This window comes from Protopterus annectens, chromosome 3.part0, assembly GCF_019279795.1.
Source record: "Protopterus annectens isolate FY-2018-M chromosome 3.part0, PAN1.0, whole genome shotgun sequence".
Lineage (NCBI taxonomy): Eukaryota > Metazoa > Chordata > Ceratodontiformes > Protopteridae > Protopterus > Protopterus annectens.
In genome coordinates this window covers 1,966,890,170-1,966,909,520 of record NC_056731.1, presented here as the reverse complement: position 1 = coordinate 1,966,909,520, position 19,351 = coordinate 1,966,890,170, and the positions used below count along the sequence as shown (strand labels likewise).

At 40.1% G+C, this 19,351-nt stretch overlaps 1 pseudogene; it reads left to right on the top strand.

Annotated features, from left to right (window-relative positions):
* LOC122797234 overlaps positions 1-14,592 on the top strand; it is a 38,318-nt pseudogene extending 23,726 nt beyond the window's left edge.
* Positions 14,593-19,351: the final 4,759 nt, after the last annotated feature.

The window sequence follows — 19,351 nt, the reverse complement described above, 5'->3', positions numbered from 1 at the left end:
ACCTTATACTGACCTTTGTCAACAGTCATACCTGATATGTAAACCTGACCTAAGCATGGATAATACTGACATTTTAACGTAAACTAAGCATGAAGAATGGGGGATGTAGCTATGTTACATCTGTTACCCTCTATGAATGTGAACACCCCAGTATTAATTGGAATAAGTAGCTGGGTCAATGTGGAGCTCTACAACCTGGGCCACCGCTGACAATGGACAAGCATACAGTCTGATTGTCCCAGTTGACAAATGTGAAAAAAATGCATGACGTTGCATGTGTGTATGTGGGAGCAAGCGAGTGTAAGCCTGTTTGGCCACCGGTATGTGATTACCACACTGGTGAAGCAATATAGAGGCTAACTCAGTGCAAGACGCCACAACCAGAGGTCAGTAATGCTGTGCTTCGTGCAAACCAGCTCATACCCACCTACAAATGTTCTACAGTGCCTTAGTCACTCTGTAGACAACAACTGTTGTTGTGGCCATTAACAAAATAATCTGCACTACCAGGTTGCAAATCCCCAACCCTGCACACTATAGTCGATGTGAGTTCCACTAAGCCATGGCAGATACACATTCAGCTGCTGTGATCACAAACACATCATCCAGCACAGTCATCCAACAGTATAGGAAATGTATATAAGTGTGTAGATTAATACCAGAACACGTGTCCATTGCTCAACCACAGTATTATGAGCAGTCTATGTGCAGCACAGAACAGTGCATGTCCAATCATACTGTGAGAACAGTAGTCCTGCATAATACCGAAGGGAATAATGATATACGGTGCTCACCATGGGTGTGTGTGAGCATGCTTCATGCACAGTAAGTCACACCTGGGGTGTGGTTCTGTGGAACTGGGAGATGAGGCTGGCCAGGTGTGTGAACAAACAGCTGCTACACAATACTCTGGCAGGATGCTACCAGTGGGAGAAACACTGTAGACCAGCTAGGTCTACTCTTGATACAATAACAGGTCTGTCCCTGGTGGGATGAACCAACAGTTGTGGGTCACATCGATGTTACCAGCAGTATCGGAGGAGGATCAAGGGAAGGTTGGTACATACATGGACTAAACGGATGAAGAGCCTGCAGACGCTTGGGTGAGGACAGTATACTGGAGGTGTACCAAAACATGCAGAGAGGGAAATGTGTGGAGGTGTGGTATGGCAGGGCTAGCAACTGGGGAATGGATGGATGTTGTGTACGTGGAGCTCCGGGACTGGGGGAAGGGAATATGGGTATGTCATTATGGTTTAATTGCATTAATTGCTGTTTAACAGTAATTGCTTTTAGCTGTAAGTGTAGTTGTTTTTGTTTTCTGCTGCTACCACCTGAAGAAGCCACCTAGTGTGTGTGAAAAAAGCTGTCTCTTTTGTTTTAAACTAAATAAATTGCGTTCAGGTCTAAACGCTTGTCTCTTCATTTTGGGATCCCTGTTTTTCTACTCGTTTGTGGATTTTATCTAGTCTGTTGGTATGTCATTATGTTAGACATATGCAAACGAACCAGAACAGCAATAGTGTAGTGGCCAGAGCATCCACCTAACGCCCACACATTCCTGGGTTGAGTCCCACTGCAGCACATCCTATTTTCCATGTGAAATCCATATGTTAACTTAATTGTGCTGTATAACCTACTAAATAACATTTATATTTGCACAGGAGTACTGCCTGAAATGCACATGTGAAGTGTCATAATGACTAAGGTACTAGTAAGCATGTGTAAGCACATAGCAGTAGTATGCATGGATAAGCAGGTGTAAGTGTGTGTACGTGTATTTGTGTGGGGGTAATCATTGCCTACATAGACTGAGCTAAGTAGATGCTAGCTGAGTGCAAGGAAATGCAACCAGAGGTTAGCATTGCTTAGCTCTGTGCAAACCCGCACACACCCATGTACAACCGCTCAAATGTCCCTAACTCATTCTGTATCCGACAGCCGATGTTCTGCCCTGAAACAAAATATACAGCATCTGCAAGGCCCTCACCTGGGACCCAGCACATCATACACTACGTGATTTAGCAGTAAACCATGGCAGATGTACATAACCACTCATTTCACATACATATCACCCAGCACAATCAGTCAACAGCACAGAAAATATAGTAATAACACACCACACAACCTCTTGATACATGTATCCCGGACATAGTGCACCATAATGTGGGTACATATAAGGATATTTGTCATATCTTGTTTTAATACACTTAAAACTTTGTAAGGAGATGATACGTCTGAAACACATACATGTCGGCACGAATGACTGACCTCAGTCTTAAGGTCATCCATGTCAATTGCCAAGAGAATGAGGTACAGGCCACACAAATAGGCTGAACGTTCATGGACATATGGACAGATATACATCTGTAAATGTAGACAGATAGACAGCTATAGGTATATATATGTGTATGTATGACTCACAAATAACCATATAATAGCAATCGTACATAGATAAATGAATATGTTCAGTGTATACATATATATATATATATATATATATATATATATATATATATATATATATATATATCTATTATTATTGTTTATTTTTATTTTTATTTTTATTTTTTATTTACATTTGTTGACCGGGAGAGTCCGACTGGACACAGGTCCGTTTTCAGCGGAGGTCCGGGGACAAAAGCTCCACATTAAGTATTATTTGCATTATAGATTTAAAAAACATAGCATTTAAATATAGACACTAGTCCAGTTAAGGATGCAAGACAAGAAGAAAACAGATGTAAAATAGCTGTATAACGTACAATTTTAAAATATGTTGACATATACTAAACGTGGTTAAAATGTAGTTGAGATTCATCAATGAACAATTGATACAATCTGTTTTTGAGGTACATAACAGCCATTAGCAGTTTTTGCCACAAGAAGTTAGTATTTCTTATATATATATCTATATATATATATATATATATATATATATATATATATATATATATATATATATATATATATATATATATCTACATACAAACACACACACACATATATATATATATATATATATATATATATATATATATATATATATATATATATATATATATATATATATAAATACATATACATAGCTAGAGCTATATTAATGTCCAGTTCTATCCCTCTATATATGGGGGTTTCACATATATACATATATACTTATGCAGATATATATATATATATATATATATATATATATATATATATATATATATATATACACAGATAGACATGTGGCCCACTCTGTACTACATAACAAACCATAAGCACAGTTAATGGGGGTGGTAGCACAAATGAGGGACACCTGGTAATTACTGCTATGTAACCCCCCCCAGCCCTAACAGATATGCTGTGCAATCCAATATCCAGCACATGCAGTACTTGATGGCAGGACCCACCACAACACAGCTACAATGCTCCAACAGCAATCCAAGTCACCTGTACATGTCGGGGCAATATCTGTAACATATCATGCAGATAGGCCATTGTACCGCAGGGAATGTACTATGTGTACTATGTTGAAGGGGTACACATTACACATTACAACGGTACAGATATGCACACACATCCATACGTTGACAATCATGTGCAGGCATATATATAAATGGATATATATATATAGATATATATATATATATATATATATATATATATATATATATATATATATGATATATGGGTACATACACATATAAACAAAGGGTATTAGTAGCCATACATATGTAGAAGCAGTGTGGACATACTGGGTGCAATGTATATCCGCAGCCACAAGCCCTGTAACTGGTACCTGTGACATGTGCGGTGTGGTAACCAGCCCCACAAAGGGGATACATACATTGCACATATACCCACTCACAATTCAAAGGACTTGACACGACACGCAGGTATGTATACACAGACAACCTTTATTTGTGTACCATACAATAATGTATGCCATTACTGACAGCAAATAGATGTTGATGTATATAACCAGTGATGGACGCAAGGCCCACACAAAACCGTAGATGCAGACAGTGCTGATATATAACATACTATGGTGTCCAGGCCAAGCCCTTCAATTTGTACAACAGTAGACAAAGGATTTGCCTACATGATGCGTAACAATCAACAATATCAGATGTAGTTCAGCAGCCTCCAATTACACCCTGTAGTGAAGCCTAGGGGGACATTCATTACTTGTGGTAATGTCAATGTATCTGTCACATGTATGGACCCTGTCCAACAAATGTTGTGGGAGTCCACGTTATGACTGGGATGATAGTAGGAATGCTAGCAGTAATTAATGATAGGCCATTATCTAACAACCTCTAACCATATCACAGCAGGACAAAGCCTGCCATATATGTGGAGGACAAAGGCAGGAATGCAGGCCCATACTCGAAATATTCACATTACGCACCCTGGAAACATGTTTTACAGGATGTGTTGCAACATACCCTTATGCAGGAATAAGACATCAGGGACACAAATGGATATAGCCATGTACTGCTAGCATGCAACACACACACTGCCAGTGTAATATTTGACACAGAACTTATGTGGTGGACAGACAACATATGATAGGCACACATCTGTCCAGCTAGAGGATAGATCCACAGTAGTGAGCTATGCAGACAGAATGAAGTCCAAGGTAAACTAGTATGTACACACACACACACACACACACACACACACACACACACACACACACACACACACACACACACACTGTAACACCAGTACCAAGCAAAGCATTACACCACTCTACTCACAGTCTGTCTGTATATCCTGATCCTCCTACATATATGTGGCTGCCCTGAGTGTGCAGGTTTTCCTGTAAGAGGTATTGTTACCTGCTGTCTGTAACATTGATGCCCACACACAGGAAGGATGTTCATCACACAGGGAATGTACAGGGAATATGCCCACATGATGTAGGGAGTCATAGTGGGTTGTTGCCATGACAGTGGTAATTGGAAGTACTACACATGTGTACTCAGATATATATATATGGCTATCTGGATAAGTACATGTTTATATAGCCCTACCATATGTCAAGGAAGTGGAGTGTAGCCCTACCGCCGCCCCTATAGTCCCAATGTCATAATGCAAGGGGATGTCTGGTATGTATAGCTGGTATATTAATAAACATTTGCTACTGTCATTTGGAATTGTTGTCACAGACATGGTGTGTGTGTGTGTGTGTGTGTGTGTGTGTGTGTGTGTGTGTGTGTGTGTGTGTGTGTGTGTGTGTGTGTGTGTGTATGTGGAAGGTGACATCTGTTTATAACTTGTGCCATTGGCTAATGACAGACATCCTAAGGTTATCATGGTACAGTACCTACATATATAGCAGGCTCAACAGCCATGTCACAGCACAGGGTAGGATACATCTGTGTGACAGTGCATAACCACAACCAATGTGAACACAGCCACAGCCACATATGGTACGCTAGCATAATAGTACAGTATATGGACTATCTGTCCTACACCATCCTCATATGTGCCACTCACAGAATGACCCTACATATACTGGGCTGCTACACAGTCTGGTCTGATGGCTGTCTGTGGTATGGGACATGTGTGTGTATGGCTCTACAAACATGTAAGGTAAAATGGCACCATACAGTGGAGCAGCATGTAACATCAGCTAGAAGGGGAGCTAGAACTATGACATCTACCACAGTCTGTACACAGGCCATAGTACATATTAACAATACTCACACTGCTGACATTCACCATCACTACACAGACCTCAGTATTGTACAAACATCCACAGAATGTCCAGGTTATGGCATTAAATGTAACCCCTACTGTACATGACATGTGTAGCACTCTGATATATCACTGGCTTGTCATCACATATGATGACACTATTTATGGTGTGCAGCACATATGTACCACTTCATGCATGACATATGTACAAAGCTTGACAGAGGTGTGGCTGACAGCACATACACTGGGCAGTATAGACATGTTGCTGTGATACTCTCATTAATCTACCATTGTAACAGGGTCTGTTGCAACATATGTCCAATGAGGGATATGTAGTCAGTAACTGTCATGGCCTTCACCATCAACAAACTGCAATACTCACACTACCTTCGGCATTCCACAGATAGATGTATCGTGGCTAACACATGAAACCAAAGGCACAACACTGTCCTGTCTGCAGATGACCCTGCAGATGGGGATTCCTCATAAACATGGAACTGACATGGCAGGTACTGAGACATGTAGGACAGTCATATCCACACACACACTGTTAAACCAACAGTACTCCAAATGCAGTATAGCAGCACTTACAGTCTGTAGTCAGGTCAGGCACATCCCCCTCCTGTGTGTTGCCCTCTTTCCACAGTGTATGTTGTTAGAGGTAAATCCCCAACCCATCTGAAATGCTGTTTACCAAACATCCATACCATGGCTACAGATAAACTGTGCCTCTACAGGCCTTGGCATTGGTGGGGGCTGTGTGGCCCTGCCCCATGCTGTTCCTGCTGCAGCTGTTTCTGCAGGATCATACTGTGTAGCATAGCACATACCATAACAAATTGGGTACATGTAGCTGGTGAAAACTGCAGGACTCCACCGGATGTGTCCAGACACTGGAACCGTGACCTGAGAATCCCAAACACATGCTCTATTATATGTCTGCATGTGCATGTGCCTCATTATGGCGTTGTTGTTCAGGTGTGTGTGCATTTCTGATGGGTGTCATCAGCCATGGCTCTAGTGGGTACCCAGCATCCCCCACCAGGTGACCATAGGGGATGTCCACATCAGCAAATCTGTGGTACAGCTGCATCAGTTGCCATATGTGTTTGCCATATGTGTGAATCGTCATAGCTTGCAGGGCAGCCAGCACACACATTCAGCATAATGCCAAGTCTATTTTCATGACCTGGAAGTTGATGGAGGGATGTTTTGTTGATGTAGCAAATATCTCATTGGTGCTTTGTGCATTGTGCTATGCAGTCTATAAAACACCCACTAATCCAAAGTTAACCATTGTAGAAGAGATGCATATTGTAGGGTCAACACCTCATCTGTGTTGAGGAAATATATGTGTTCACAGGCATGTGCTGACTTGGCATCCAGGAACTGGTGGAATACTCTGGATGCTGATGCCTGTGAGATGCCCATGTTATCCCCAGTTGTGGTTTGGGAGGTACCTGTGGCTAGTATATCAAGGCCTACACATACCTTGGTATCCACTGGGATAGTAGCCAGTGTGGTGTGTCAGGTGTGGCCTGCACAGCTCAGTGATTTGTACCTATTTTTCATGGGCCTTGTCCAGATTTTTGATGTTTCCAGGTTGAGAGGTATGAGCCCCTGGTAGGTTACCCTGGATCTGTACACTCTTCTCTGTCTCCTCACTATGGGTTGTTCGGCAGCATTGACATCCTCACCACCCTCAGCCTCTTGCACATGTTGTTCTATGTTGCTTGATGCAGCCCTTCTCATTTTGTAGGTTTGTTTTTAAAATTTCCACACATGTATACACCAGTGGTATAGAGTGTGGAAAGAACAGGGGGGGTAGGTCTTTGCTTGGTTTATAGTGGTGTTCTGGGCTGGGCTGGGCTGCTGCCTGTGTAATTAGCTGATTCTGATACATTTTACCTGGCAGCTCAGCTAGTTCTCCTTGATTACCTTCCAACTGCTGTTTTCCCTTCCTATTGCCTCCTTGTTTAAGCCTGTGTGCACCGCACAGAGTGCTCATTTGTGCACAGAGCTGCTATTTCCTGGTTTAACTTCCTATTTCTACCTGTGAAACCTGGTGCGTGGTGCGCACACCTGCTTACACTTTGTAAGGAGTGCTAGGCAGTTTGGACACACCTCTAGCTTAGCTGTGCTAAGCTAGGAGCAGTCCCAAGCCACAGGGCTCCAATCCACTTACAGTATGCCTGACACACCCGCCCATGATGTCACCCATCTCCTAGTCTTGCACCCAGCTATTTCTACTCTTACACTCTTGGGACCTGCCTCACACCCTGGGGAAATCTGGGATTCACTATCCTTCCCCCCTTAGCAACCATTACTCACTGGCCAGGTTGTCTTATGCCTGCCATTGACTTGCACGACTGAATACTGCTTTTAGTTGGAATGCTTATTTTAGGTTTATTTTATTATTTTCCCCCCGATCCCATTTGCACGCCGCTGCCCTATGCTTAAACAGGCAAGATTGGCGAAAGGAATTTAAAAGTTGTTTTTTTATTTTTTATGCATTTTGCATTGTCAATGGCCTTCTACTTGGCCATTGGCATGCTTCATCAATGATATGCAGCCTTTATTTGGAGCTGTCATAGCTCCGTTTTGTAGTTTGCAAGAATGAACTCGGTTACTAACCGAGTACATTTCTGCAGACTGCACTCGTCCTGCACTGACAGCTGCCTGCTTCCTGGATCACAAATTACCCTCATTTGCATGGTTTTCACCTGCAAATGAGGGTAATTTGCATACAGGGGCTCAGTCCGTGCAGGATTAGCCTAAGAGCTCACGTGCAAGTCCCGGCAGCTTGTTCCTGGATCGCACATCGGCCATATTGCCGAAAATAGCTCTTAAACTATTCCCGCACGCTATAACGGGCTTCGTAAATCTGGGGGTAAGTGTACACCATTCTGAGTGAACAGACAACACAGACATAATGCACACCTTCTTTCTCCTAGTTTTAGTTTTCCTACTGATATTCTTGGAGCTTTAAATATAGACAGGGATTCATAAAGGTTACCACAAACTGTACACTTAGTGTAATCTTTCTGAGTGACTAGAAAGCACAAAAAATGTAAGAAGTATTTTCTTGAATTCATCTTGTGTACACTTAGTGTACACTTAGTACAGGCTTTAGTTGTATCTGCCCCAAGGGTTTGGTAGAAAGTAAAGCACTGCAATCTGATGACACCCAACACAGATAGTAAAAAGGGCTCCTGAGGATTAGGTAAGACCTCTGATAATACTATCATTAACAGGTAAGAGCGGTACCAGAGCAGTAAAGCCAACAGTAATGGCTCTAGTCTACAACAACAGAGAATGAAGTAGCCAATCAAATTACAAACAACTGAACCTAATGTTATTGTATATACATTTCCTGGAGTCAAATTGTCTTCTCAAAAAACGTCAAGTCAGGGAGTCTTTCCAAGTAGAGTCTGCCAGAAAGCAATTTTTCCACTTCTGTGATTGATTACAAAGGAAATTGGATGTGCTAGGCTTATAGAGATAATATACCTGGATGTCAACAAAGTCTTTCACTTGATCTCATACTGCAGGCTTCTAGCAAGGATGAGAGATATAGAACTGGTCAGTACTCTTTGTAAATGAGTAAGTAAGGAATCACATAACAGAAAACACAAAGTAATATTTAGGGGGTAACAATCAGAAAGTGAGAAAGTGTTGCTTTTATCCATACACAGGGCATGGAAAATATGATCAATCCCTTTACATAGGACAGCAAAATTGGTAGGATATGGTAGACATGGGAACAAATAAGAAGGCTCTAAGGAGACAGAAGGCATGGTAAAAAAGTGGAAGCTTCACTTCAGCATTTCTAAAGTTATGGTGCCTCACCTAGGGAATGAAAACTCAGAGGGCTGAAAAAGCCATTTGAGGAGCCAGAGTAAAAATTCTGGTAGAGGAAATGGACCTGTAGTTGTTGTTGACATGTGAACCATCACAAAGTGAAAGGGTAGTTTTAATGACAAATCAGATTCTAGACAAAATATAAAAGGGTTTAAAATCCAGAGATAGGAAGGTGATAATAGTCCTTTATCTGCTGTCCATTAGACTATAGTTGGATGATTATTTGCAGTTAAGAACTTCTTACAGGAAAGGAAGATCAGAATTATGGAAAATGCAGAGAAAAAGCTGACAGTGATGGTACATGGAACAGAGACTTTGAAATACAAAGAGAGGCCAAGGGACCATGACTTTTTCCACTCAAAATGAAAAGATAATGATAAGGTGTATAAGGTGGTAAGCACAAATGTGCTGAAATATCACTGGGGAGGATGAGCAGGACAATTAGGAGAGCAAGACCAGCGGACCAATGAAATACAGTTATATCTTGACACAAAAAAGGCTTTTTCAAAGAGAAGATGGGTAAAGAGTAAAATCAGTCATAGTAAAAGTTGGGACAGCTGAGACTATTAAATCGGTTTGGTATTCAAGTAGAAAATGAATGGAAAGCAAGAACAAACTGCTGCCTTAGGCTACCTGCCAAAAAAAAGGTAAAATAGACTTACAATCTCCTTTTGTTGGGTAGATTATGTTATGTCATGTGATGGTATGGTATGATATACAGGATTATGATTGGGTCTCCAATTATAACCAAGGTGATATGTGTTCATGGCATAGGTGTCAAGAAATTCACATTGAGGGCTCAGCAAAGTGAACCCTGAGATATGAATTTTGACATCTATGGTGGGAATATATAATGAGTGAGTTATGACTGGAGAGACATTTGACATCTGACAGGTGTTTAATGAGGTTTTGTTAAGCACTACTAACTACTGCTAGGCTCTACTTTCAAGTTAGAGTAATGACAGCATTTAACAACATAAAAGAGCAAAGTGTTTCCTGTCTTTGAAAGCCATGAAACACCTAGCGCTGTTACACATACACCCAGCCAGAAGTTAAATGCACCTTTCTCTTTAGTTTTTTGTGTCTAACCAGTGTCACTCTGATAGTGCTGTTTCATAGTTTTCAAAGCCATTAGACACTCCATTCACCTTTATTTTTTCACTGTACATAGTTGTACATCAAAAAAGATGAAGCCCCATACATTAAAAAGAATTATGACCAGGTTACAAACCAGATCTACTTACTATGTGATCTATCTTAACTTGGATGTCAACATTTATCCCCTGAAGCTTTATTTGGCTGATCTTAAGATGAAATTTCTTTTGATCCATGTCTCAAACACATAAACGCTGGTTATGAACTGAAACCCATCCATAATCCTCAATGTTATGCACTTATTTATCATTAAAAGGGTTCATAACAAGGCTGTATTTTCTTGATTTTAAGAGGTTAATCAGTGCTCTCCATATACTATGTAGTTAGTATAGCATAAAGCCAACTTTTACCAGGGAAATCCTAAAGGAAACTGAGTGACACTTGACAGAGGCAAGTCTAAAAGTAAGCAAGGAAAACTGCAGAAACTACTGATGGCATTGTGAGAATTGGAAGTAGCATATTTTTCAAGAACAATGATACACATTTTAGGCATAACATTTGGTTTTACTGCTCTCACTATTGGTATAACATGAAATGCAGAAGGAATTAAGATAGTTAACAAAGTTGAAGAGAGCATTTAAGTTGACTTTTTATAAACAAAAATGGTATGTTTCTTGCATTGTGTCCTACTGGAGCAAATTGTTTACATTATTTTTTTTTTTTTCCAGCATTTAAGGAAAGCTGGAAATGGTTTTCAGTATAATTTAGGGATAAAGAGTAAACCCCATAAAAATAGACGTATTATATTATATAATTCGGTTAAGAACTGGGCCAGTGGGCTCTTTTTTGTATTCAATACATTTATTCTGGATTTTAAAAATAATAAGTAATAAGGAAATATAGATGGTGTGTGATTATGGAGAAAATATTTGGTCCTTGCATGGATATTGTATCTAAAAAAAAGAAGAGAAAAGAAGTAGTGTTAGAATATGGACTGGGAAAATGCAGCATGATCTAGAGTCATGGCGGGCATACCTCTCAGCCTCTTAGCAGAAGAAATCTGGACAGTCTACAAATTATGGGGGGGGGCAAAGCCCCAAACTTAGGGACAGATTTTAAACATTGCTCTTAAAAAAATAGAAAGTTGCTAAAATAACAGGATTTGTTTTAGCATTAATTTTATGAAGGATATGAAGTCTGAAAACTTAAATCTATCTCATTATTTTGTGACTTCAATCCTCAACGAGTTTTCAAAAACCAAAAATTTTATGAGGAACAAACCAAAAATATGAGGCAACAATCTGGACAGCTGAGAGCTATGCAGGGAGCTGTGATCTTCATTATCAGCATTCAGTTCCTGAATCTTTCTATTGGCTTTGTATGCTTAGGTACAGGTTATCATTCTGAATCTAAAGCAAAGGAATATAAGCAGCATACCTCTCAGCTATCCAGATTGGATTTTTGTCTGACAGATTTGGCCTATTCTGCATGAAATGTGTGGTTTTCAGACAAATCATTCAGGACTGAATTCACTAAATAATGACAGTCATTTTGGTTACAGACTTCATATCCCTCACAAAAATGCATAGTAACAAAAAACTTTTATTCTATCAGCTTTCTAAGTTTCTAAGAGCAATATTTGAAATGTGTCCCTATTTTTGAGCCTTTGTAGGGCACTCTACCCTGGGTCAGTAACCAAGGATCCTCAATTCTCACTGACACCAGTAAGAGATGGTCACTAAAAACAGGAATGGAGTTACACAGTATCTTCAGATGCAGCTCTCTGCATCAAGCAAAATTTCCTCCAGTAGCATACAGGGAACATGCTCCAGACCTGGGAATGGACTCTTTGTCTCTCCAGCTTCCAAACAAGACACAATTTTTTAGCACTGTGTCCCAGTTCCAGGTAGCTGACACACCCACACCTGGGTATTTGATTTTCACGCACACACATTCTGCTGGAAAAGGCTGACACAGATTTACTAGCTGTGCCTCCTTCTTTCCAGACATTAAGGTAACCACACTGCCACCAGTCAACTACTCTAAGGCTCTTACAAAGGTATCCAATTATACTGATTAATATTAATACTAATATAAATGGTAGAGTGTAACCAAAGCAGCCAGGCTTTTTGGAGTGGCCAAGGCATCACTAAAATAAGCACAAGTACTCTCAAGATATCAAAAGTAATCTACAAAAGACCAGCCACAATGAAAGGTATAATAATATTTAATAATAAATAATAAAATAGAAAACATGAGAATACTAAATAACCAAGTACAATAAACACCAGAGTTTAATCTCAGGAGAAATAAAAAACCCAGTTGGACAGATTCAAATAGATGCAGAAAAACAATACTTAACTAATCTCATTGTATTTCCTGACTGTCTAAAGAATAACTGTTCCCTGGTTAACTTAATTAAGACAGCAAGGCAAGATAGGATGCTGAGATGTTTACTTCCACAAGGCAAGGTGATGAGCTTCTAACTAACAGACTGAGCTGAACTCAACTAAGTGAACTGTCTGTGATGACTGACATATATCTTTTTATATCAGGTTCCAAAGAAAACAAAACAAACTGCTGTGAGAGTTACATCCTCTCAGTGCTGGTTATAGAATGACATCACATTTGATCACCTGACTCTGGTACAATACAGACTCAGAGCTTTGCTAAGAACTGTTGCAGTATCTGGAAGCTATAGAACAATTTCAAAAATCTTTATTCTTCCCTTCCAGAATTCTTGTATAAACGTAAACATTTAATCACTTATAATAACACGGTTTATTTATCTTTAACACAAGCATCTGTACAAGTCAGTGTGATAGTCAAATCACACAAACGTATTGGTATATGCCACACATGTACTGACCTGTTCTCCCTGGCACATATGGCAATACCTCAGATTGTCATAGTTCCCCCATATGGCTTTGTCCAGATTTCTTGGGCTAAGATGTTGAGAGGTATGATAAGCAGATTTGCAAAAGGGCACATCAAAATGGATCTAGCTTAAATCTCTCAGGTAAGACTGAGCACAACAGTATGATGTGGTTGGAGCATTAGATGAAATCAAGAATCCAGTCCTTGTGGCTAGCAGGCTACTGTATGAAGCACAGAAAGGAAAGTCCTCTGCTGGCAGAATTCCTCATTATTTTTTAATTGGTGATGAAGCATACCATCTGGCACTGGACCACAGGATTCTTGCATGCTTTCCAGATAAAGTGGCTACAAAAGTCAGTTTAGCAGCATTAAAGAGGAACACACAAAAATTGCAATTAGCAGAGAAGGTGGGAGACATAGCTAATTCATTTTAAGAAGAGATCATAGTTATTGGAACATGATAATGACTCAGGTTCCTTACACACTGTTAGAGAAGTAGTTGTTGATACTGAAGGGAATTTTGATGCTGCTGTTCCCAGTGACTAGGGGGGACAATTAAACTTCCTGAAAGAGTTGGCAAGAAAGCTGTTTATGGATATGGCTGTTGGGCTGAAAGCATGGGAAAGAGCAACCAGTATTCTACAGATGTACGTACTTCAGGCTGTGTTGGCCACCAAGTAGGAATCTTATTGTCCAGAGAATGTTCTTTTGCCCTGTAGGCAGAAAATACCCATCATATCTTCTTTAACACTATGCAAAAAAATTATAAGTTCTCCATTTGTGACCACTGAAGGTAGTGTGCTTGGAGATGTGATTAGGCTACATTGTTAAAGGTGCTCTAACTATTCATTACAAGATACTCAGACTCTGCTTGTGGAGTTTCTTTGGAGTAACACAACAGCAAGTCTTTGTGTTGGGTACATGTTATCTCAAGACAGCAAAGAAAAGACTCACTTTTCCAGACTTCCTCTAGGTGCAGTAGCAAGGACGTCTCTGAAAATGGAAGGAGCAGTTTGGGGTTTTCAATGGTACAAACAGTTGGCATCTATCTGCATACAAATTAACTAAAATACTTTGGCAGATGTTGGTACTCTGACCTCTCTAAAAGGAGTGCATCATAGATTGCAAAATGTATGCCATTGCAGCTGTTCTCTGAATCATTTCTGTGCGGTTTTGGTCAAAACAAATTATGCTTTCCAAAGACAAAGTGGAAAGCAAGAATATTTAAACCATTTGCCAAGCAGGCTTCATATAGCCAGAATATAGCATATTTAATAAAAGTCAAACAAATATTTTTTTAAAAAGACATGTCTTTCATGAAGTAGGTAGACTCATTTTACTTATTTGGTTGCAGATTATTTCCAGAGTATGTCCGAAGGTCTAAGTAATTAGACAGCTAAGTTAATAAAACATGGGAACAGTTTTTTCATGCATTAAAGTGCAGGTATTGCTTAGAGAAAAGTTTTGCACTCCTTTTTTTGTGCATTCTAAAATAAACAAGGTGCTCATTTGCCACTGTTGCACATAAGAAATATATCTAAATATTATTATTAATAGTATATTAGACCAAATTATATTATATGTTGCTGTAAATTACAGTAGCTTTGCACATTTTTAATACTAATGCAATGCCTGTACTAATATTGTGACGTAAGATACATTGTAGAAATAAACTTACAAATACTGTAAGAATGTATCCAGCAGGGTGTTACTGTCAGGCTATGTACACTTTCAAATAAGGGAGGGAGGACACCTTGGGATATTTCACATTTTATTAGAGAAGTAATAATTGATTGTTATCTTCTTAAAGAAAATTCCAAATTTTAACACCTAACAGTCTTGTAACCCATGTTGAAAGCAAGTAGCTGAACACGATGAAAGATTTTAAGTTGTATCAAAAACAAATAGAACTTGTTTTATTAAAGTGAGACAGGTGATAGACATATCATTGCAGTTACATGCAGCAGCAGCATTTTTAGTCTGGTATAAAACTATGTGCTAGAAAGTAATATGTTAAGAAAAGTTTAACTTAGAGGAAGTTAAATAAAAAGGCTATGTACTCATTTCAGAACTCCTGTTTCTTCTGGCTTCATTGGTTGAATTATGAGGTGAAATTATGTGATTAGTGAAGGGTGCCTGGGTGTTAATTTTTTTCTTTCAGGTATGGCTGCCCTCATCCCATCAGCTGAAGTTCATCTGCAACAGTGTTGCCATGCACACTGCATCATTTGTGAAAAAAACAACAGCTGATATTCATTATTGTACATGTCATAGGCCGGGCAGTATAGCAATTTTTTATTAAGTTGTTTTCCATTTTAGAAACATGTTCTGTCTGTAGGTCATTATGGATTGTGATTCTATGTTTGAATATAAGTGTGCATAATGTATGTAGACACATATCCAAGACAGCACAGTTAAACTCTGGAATTTCATTATTTATGTGATTCTGTCCCCTCATGATTAGTTGTACCATGGCATGTCATTATAGGGTCATATGTAATTACTAGGCTAATAATCAGAGGGGACCTTTTTAAGCCTAGTCATGGTTCTCAAAGGTGAAAATCAAACGTTGTACTTTATGCATGTAAGGTAAACACCTTAACCATTATGCAAATCCCCAATTTATTGGGCTCTGTGCATAGATTTAACTGTGGTGGGTTTTGTAACTCTGGTTCAATCACTAAATTACAATTTTTCCTTATCAGAAGGCAGTACTACTGAGTGTGCAGATGCTGATTTGCAGGTCCATATTTAAAAGTGCAGGCTATCTTTCAGGTCCACAGTTAAAAATGGCATTTTTTCTGTAGTATACTAATTGGATATGTGTAACTATCATTTTTTGGTATGCTGTTTCAGAACATTATGCAGAATATGCTACATATGGATGTATAAACAGAAAGCTTAAAGTCCCACTTTGGTGTCCATCTAGTCCTACTGTGTATTTTCATGCACAAACATCAATATAGTGAAACAATACCAGTGTTTTCAGGTTTATTTTGGGAATTTGGATTCCAGTGAGAATTAGACTGGCAAATCTATTTAGTTGAATGCCCAGTGTATATTATTTTATGGGATGCAGGTGATAAGCCCCTTTCAGGGGGTTGTGCAGTGCTTACCTTCAAATTTAGAAAACAAGAAAAACAACTTTTCATGAATACTCATGCAAGTAAATGGGTTTGATTGTCTAACTTCTCATGAAAAGTGATTTGCTAACATTTATTCTACTTAGTTTTTGGACATATGAATTGCAGCTTCCCTTATAGCTGACATCTTTGTGGGATCCAGAAGTGTGTCATGTCAGTATGTACTGCAATTTAAGTCTTTGCCATTCTTTAATGTTTGAGCTGATAGCAAATGCTTGGTCCAGCCTAGTTCATAGGTTCATAGGTGTGTACTAGGCAAATGGCCTTGGAGACTTTACAAGCCTAGCCCATAGGATTACCCTGGCATTGTGCCACCTGACTTTAGTTCCCAGTGCCTCTGTAGAGCCACTGAAGTGATCCCCAGAGTGGATTTTGTATTTCCTATCCACTCATCAAGATTTCTCTTGAAGAGGGCCAGTGAGGTGCTCTGTTTGACATATATGGGAAGTCTATTCCATAGCATGGGCAATCTCTGGGTTATGAACCTCTCCCTCCAAGACATTCTATTGATTGTGGTGATGAGGTTGAGGTCTCTGGAGTGTGTGGTATGGAGAGATTGGGATTTCTTTAGATGTAGCATTTCTAACAGAGCTGGGTCAGACATGGCTTTGTAAGTCAAGCAGAGATCTTCTCTAAGCAGGTGATATGAGACAAAATAGTTGGTGCTTTTAAATCTGTCCATATAGGACAAGTGTTTAAGGCCTATGATCTTCTTTGTGAGGTACTTTTGCAGCCTCTCTAGTTGTTGCAGGTGTCTAGTGAGATACATGCCAAATGGGGCATTGTATTGGATGATTGGCCTAATGAGGGAAGAGTAGAGGGAGACAATGACCTCTTTCTTCCTGGATGCAAAATCCTTAGTAATGAGATGTGCCACATAGAAGGACTTTCTGACCACAGTGGCAATGTGGTGGTCAAAAGAGAGGCTGCTGTCAACCCATGTTCCCAGAATTCCTATAACACCTTCTGCATTTAGTGAACTACCATCAATGTGGTAATTCATGGGAACTGGGTTTTTTCCCAAAGGGGATGACAACACATTATTTGGCATTGAGCTTAAGGCCATGGTTCTGACACCAGACGTTGGTCTCAGTGAGGACTTTCTGTAGGATATCAACATCACTTGGGGAGTTAATAATGGCTCCCAACTTGCAATCATCTGTGAACTTTGCCAGCCAGAGTCCCTTCATGTTGGTCTGGCCTTCTGAGAAGTAGATACCAAACAGGAGAGGACCCAGGGCCGATCCCTGTGGGACTCCACTTGTGACTAGTCACCAGTCTGACTTGGAGTCAGCTACTTTCACACGGTGGGTTCTATCTGTGAGCCAGTTTGCAACCCATCTAGTGATATAGGGGTTAATGCCTAGCTTAGTGAGTTTTTCTGTGATTCCTGAGTGGGGAATGGTATCAAAGGCCTTGGCCAGATCAAGGTAGGCTGTATGAACCACCATGCCTTCATCCACAGCTCTGGTGACTGACTCAAAGAAGTTGACCAGGTTGAGCAGGCATGATCTACCCTTCACAAAACCAAACTGTGTGGGATCCAGAGTTTGGAGATTCCCTATATCCTTGTTTATTAGGTCCATAATGATGGGTTCCATAGCTTTGCACATCATACTTGTCAGGTTAATGGGGCGATAGTTTCTAGGGTCTGTATTTGTTCCTCCTTTGTGGAGAGGGATGACTATAGCAGTGTGCCATTTGGTAGGGACAAAGCCTGAACTGAGGATGTGACTGAACAGGGCACACAGGTGAGGTGCCATTTCACTCTGTAGTTCATGTAGAACACAGCCAGGGATATTGTCAGGTCCCATAGAAGCTGTATTCTTGGCCATGGACAGTGCTGTTTTAACCTGTGCAGCAGTAATACTGGGTGCCTGGCAATCTACTGGTATTGTGATTGGTACTTTGGGGGGGTAAAGTGGGCACTAAATATGTCGGCCAGTATAATGGCAATATCTGTTGGCTTGGTATAGGAGGTACCATTGTGCAGTAGCTCAGAGCAAATCTGGGTATTGCCATGGAGATTCTTTACATAACTATAGAAGGCCTTGTGGTTGTCTTTACTGTCTGCTGCAATTCTGTTTTCATATCTAGCTTTAGAGGATTTGATGAGGGATCCCAACTTTTTGCTGAGGCTGATAAGGGAGTTTTTGCAGTCTTGGGATTTCACCTTATTCTGCATCAGTTTCCTCCTTCTGTTGTAGAGTCTGTTTATGGAAGGGGACCACCAGATTGGCTTCCTTTTTTTTGGAGGGGAGCATCTTGATTCTATTGGCAATGGTGAGATCCATGCATTTGTGTACCTGTTCATACAGTGCATTGGTGTATGATTTGATGGTCATGCAACTATTCTCCATTTGCATGGGTGCTGTGAAGTTAGCCACCTCTGTTTTTAGGAGACCAAAGTTAGCTTTGGAGAAGTTTTTCATGGTGGTTACCTGTTTGGGGGGGGGGGATGTGGATTTCCAAGGTGATTAGTTTGTGGTCGGATCTAACCAGGGAGGAGTTGACTATTGGTGTAGAGCAATGGTTACCCATGTTAGTAATGACCAGGTCAAGGATGCTGCTACCTCTAGTGGGGGTAAGAACGAGCTGGTCCAGGGCATTGGAATTAATGAATTCCAGGAAACGTTGGGCAAGTGTATTGGTACATGAGTAGTTTTCCCAGTTAATGGAGGGGT